At 48.2% G+C, this 4,930-nt stretch overlaps 1 pseudogene; it reads right to left on the bottom strand.

Moving 5' to 3' along the window:
* Positions 1-507: 507 nt before the first annotated feature.
* On the bottom strand, positions 508-2,368 carry LOC135557171 (general transcription factor II-I repeat domain-containing protein 2-like; annotated as a pseudogene).
* Between the last annotated feature and the right edge of the window lie 2,562 nt (positions 2,369-4,930).

The raw sequence follows: 4,930 nt of genomic DNA, 5'->3' as shown, positions 1-4,930 counted from the left end.
TTTTTGGTAAAAACTCAATTCGTCGTGTTTGGAGGACAAAGTTGCATCCAAAGAACACCATACCTACTGTGAAGCATGGGGGTGGAAACATCATGCTTGGGGCGGTTTTTCTGCAAAGGGACCAGGACGACTGATCCGTGTAAAGCAGGGGTGTCAAACTCAAATACCCAGTGGGCCAAAATGTAAAACCTGAACAAAGTCATGGGCCAACATTGAACAAATTAACCTTTTAATATGGACCCAAACAAGTTTTGCTTTAACATTGAATATGGAACAAGCATCGCTTATTACCATACAATATATAATTTAATAGTGGAGACATGCAAAATCGAATTTCAAATGAAAAAACACATCAATGGCATTAATTTATTAAATAAATACAATTTAAATAAAAATTGTATGCCTCTTTTCTATTTGCAGCCTTCTGATTTAAATACCAAAATAATTGGCTACTGGCTAATAATTTTACAAATAAAATGATAATAAATCAAATCAACCCTTCAAGCCCATGCCTTGTAGCAAGAAAAAGTGCATAAAGAAAACGTTAATAATTGCACACTGGTCTAATCTGATGTGCCCAAGCCAGATACCTGGCATCTCTTCTTGGATGCTAGTTCATCAATGTCTGGGCTCAAGCTCTGAGCTGAAGAAATCCTCAGTATCGAGCGAAGATGTTCATCAGTCAGACGTCTCCTGTGAGTTGTTTTGGTCATCTTCATCGAGGAGAAAAGTTGCTCGCATAGATAAGTGCTGCCGAACATGGAGAGCATCTGAGCAGCTTGGGTGCAGAGCTGAGGCATTGTGTCAGGGATGAACCGTGGAAACTGTGCGGCGCCCACAGCATCATACTTTGACTTCAGCGTGTCGTTGCACTGGAGTTCAATCAGCTCCATTTGGATGTTGGTTGGTGCATTTTCCACATCAACTGCGAAGGGATTACTAAGCAGTTCAAACTTGCATTTCTGGGCATCGAAGTCGGCAAATCGCCGGCTAAACTCAGCGGCGAGAACACTGAGTTTTTCAGCAAACTGTGCGCATGGGAACACGGCGGTAGAGATCTGCACTTTTATGGATTGGCAGCAGGCAAAATGGCAAGTTGCAGCATCTGATTCTCCCACAGGCACAGTTTAGTTTTGAAGGCCCTCACTGCAGCGTACATGTCTGTGATGATGCGCCCCCGCCCCTGAAGCTGCAGGTTCAGCGCATCGAGATGGCTCGAGATGTCACAGAGAAAGGCCAGCTCACACAGGAACTTTTGCTACCGGAGCTCTGCTGTATCCTTCCCTTTGGTTTCCAGGAATTGACATATTTCCTCACGCAGCTCGAAACATCTGTTCAGTACTTTTCCTCTGCTTAGCCATCTCACCTCTGTGTGATACGGCACGTCTGCGTATTCCGAACCACACTCCTCCAGAAAAGATTTAAACTGGCGGTGATTTAGACCTTTGGCTCTTATAAAGTTAACTACCTATGTTACTGTGGTCATAACATGTTCCATCTTTAGGGCTTTGGAACACAGTGCTTCCTGATGTATGATGCAGTGGTAAACAGTTAGCTCACCTGCACAGTTCTCTTCCCGCATCTTCTCCCGAACCATGCCCACCAGTCCACTCTTTTTACCGCACATCGCTGGCGCACCATCTGTCGTTAATCCAACGAGTTTATCCCACGGCAGCTTTATTTCAGTTACACATTTGGAAACCTCCTCAAAGATTTCCTTTCCTGTGGTTGTGCCATGCATTGATTTGAATCCTAATAGCTCCTCCGTAACACACAGATTTGAGTCCACTCCACGGATGAAGACTGACAGCTGAGCAGTATCAGATGCGTCACAGCTCTCATCCACAGCGAGGGAGAACGCAACAAAATCTTTTCCCTTTTCCATCAGCTGGTCATACAGATTGGTGGCAAGATCACATGTGCGATCAGCTACTGTGTTCCTGCTCAGGCTCACGTTTGAAAATGCTTGTTTTTTTCTCTGGGCATACGAGGTCACAAACCTTCATCATGCACTTTTTCATGAACTCTCCCTCATTAAAGGGCCGGGCTGATTTTGCGATCTCTGCTGCCACTATATAACTAGCCTTTACAGCAGCCTCGCTTTGTGATGTGGCTTTTTTAAACATATTCTGTTGTGAAACCAAGCTTCTTTTCATCTCCTCTACTTTCTGGCTCCTTTGAGTCATGTCCAGGTCCATGTATTTGTCATGGTGTTTCGTTTCATAGTGTCGTCTAATGTTGTACTCCTTACTTACAGCCACGTTGACTCCACAAACAAGACAAACAGTTTGTCTTTTACATATGTAAACAGATATTCTGCCTCCCACTTGTCCAGAAAGCTCCTGTTTTCTGCCTTTTTTTTCGCCATTTTTGGAAAGGGTTAGCTCGCTGACAGTTGTAGCGTCTATGTTGCTATGACTACTGTCACAGAGGAGAGAGCGTTTCTGGGTCCTGTCCTGATTGGCGCGCGAAAACAGCAGAGCATTATGGGATTCGTAGTATTAGTGGTGAATGCGCTGTATAATACCGGCGTGCCAGCTCTAGTAGTAATTTGGTATTGTCTCGCGGGCCAAATATAATTACCCCGCGGGCCAAATTTGGCCCACGGGCCAGAGTTTGACACCCATGGTGTAAAGGAATGAATGAATGGGGCCATGTATCGTGAGATTTTGAGTGAAAACCTCCTTCCATCAGCAATGGCATTGAAGATGAAACATGGCTGGGTCTTTCAGCATGACAATGATCCCAAACACACCGCCCGGGCAACTAAGGAGTGGCTTCGTAAGAAGCATTTCAAGGTCCTGGAGTGACCTTGCCAGTCTCCAGATCTCAACCCCATAGAAATTTTTTGGAGGGAGTTGAAAGTCCGTGTTGCCCAGCAACAGCCCCAAAACATCACTGCTCTAGAGGAGATCTGCATGGAGGAATGGTCCAAACCACCAGCAACAGTGTGTGAAAACCTTGTGAAGACTTACGGAAAACGTTTGACCTCTGTCATTGCCAACAAAGGGTATATAACAAAGTATTGTGATAATCTCTCATTTTGTCTGTCATAGTTGAAGTGTACCTATGATGAAAATTACAGGCCTCTCTCATCTTTTTAATTGGGAGAACTTGCACAATTGGTGGCTGACTAAATACTTTTTTGCCCCACTGTACCAGTATATATTATGCTTTTCTTTCACCCCTCAATATGTTGGAATCACTCAATTTCCTTGTTGTAAAAATTCTAATAGCCTGCTTAATTTCAGTTTATGTGTCACACCCTGGTCAAAGTATTTTGTGTTTGTCTTCGTTTATTTCGTCAGGCCAGGGTGTGCCATGGGTTTATTGTGGTGTGTTTTGTCTTGGGGTGTTGTTAGGTATTGGGTTTGTGGCTTAGTGGGCGTATCTAGCATAGTCTATGGCTGTCTGGAGTGGTTCTCAATCAGAGGCAGGTGTTTATCGTTGTCTCTGATTGGGAACCATATTTAGGCAGCCATATTCTTTGAGTGTTTCGTGGTGATTGTTCCTGTCTCTGTGTTTGTTGTCACCAGATAGGCTGGTTAGGTTTTCACGTTTACGTTTGTTGTTTTGTATTGTTCGTGTTTATTCGTTCATTAAACATGTATGAAAATTACCACGCCGCATTTTGGTCCGATCCTTGCTCCACCTCTTCGTCAGAGGAGGAGTTCGAAGAAAGCCATAACAGAATCACCCACCACAACGGGACCAAGCGGCGTCGTAACGGGCAACTACAAAAGCAGCAGCAGGAGAAGGAACAGAGGCAACAGCAACAGCGAGGTCAGGATTTCGGGACATGGGAGCAGAATCTGGACTACACTACTTGGGAGGAGATAGACAGGTGGGCGGTCGACCCAGGGAGAGTGCCGGAGCCCGCCTGGGATTCAATGGAGCAGTGTGCGGAAGGTTACGAGAGAATGAGGTTGGCGAAGCAAGCACGGCGGCGTGGAAGGAAGCCCGGGAGTCAGCCCCAAAAATGTATTGGGTGGAGGCTCACAGGGATTATGGCGACGTCAGGTAGGAGACCTGCGTCAACTTCCTGTGGTTACCGGGGGGCTAGAGAGACCGGGCAGGCACTGTGTTATGCTGTGGTGCGCACGGTGTCCCCAGTGCGGGTGCATAGCCCGGTGCGGTATATTCCAGCTCCGCGTATCGGCCGGGCTAGATGGATTGTTGAGCCAAATTCCATGAAGCCGACTCTACGCATCTTGTCCCCAGTGCGTCTCCTTGGGCCGGCTTACATGGCACCAGCCTTGCGCACGGTGTCCCCGGTTCGCCTGCATAGCCCAGTGCGGGCTATTCCATCTCGCCGCACTGGCAGAGCGACCGGGAGTATTCAACCAGGTAAGGTTGGGCAGGCTCGGTACTCAAGAGCTCCAGAGCGCCTGCACGGTCCGGTCTACCCAGTACCAGCCTGCATGGAGCAACCAGAGCTGTCAGTCTGCATGGAGCAGCCAGAGCTGCCAGTCTGCATGGAGCAGCCAGAGCTGCCAGTCTGCAAGGAGCTGCCAGTCTGCATGGAGCTGCCAGAGCTGCCAGTCTGCAAGATGCCGCCAGAGCTGCCAGTCTGCAAGAAGCCGCCAGAGCTGCCAGTCTGCATGTAGCAGCCAGAGCCGTCAGTCAGCATGGAGCAGCCAGAGCCACCAGTCAGCATGGAGCAGCCAGAGCCGCCAGTCAGCATGGAGCAGCCAGATCCGTCAGTCTGCCAGGATCCGCCAGTCAGCCAGACTCTTCCAGATCTGCCAGTCAGCCAGACTCTTCCAGATCCACCAGTCAGCCAGACTCTTCCAGATCCGCCAGTCAGCAAGACTCTTCCAGATCCGCCAGCCAGCCAGGATCTGCCAGAGCCAACTACCTGCCTGAGCTTCCTCTCAGTGCTGAGCTTCCTCTCAGTGCTGAGCTTCCTCTCAGTGCTGAGCTTCCCCTC

Source organism: Oncorhynchus masou, chromosome 16 (assembly GCF_036934945.1).
Source record: "Oncorhynchus masou masou isolate Uvic2021 chromosome 16, UVic_Omas_1.1, whole genome shotgun sequence".
Classification (NCBI taxonomy): domain Eukaryota; kingdom Metazoa; phylum Chordata; class Actinopteri; order Salmoniformes; family Salmonidae; genus Oncorhynchus; species Oncorhynchus masou.
This window is presented reverse-complemented; position numbering and strand designations above follow the sequence as displayed.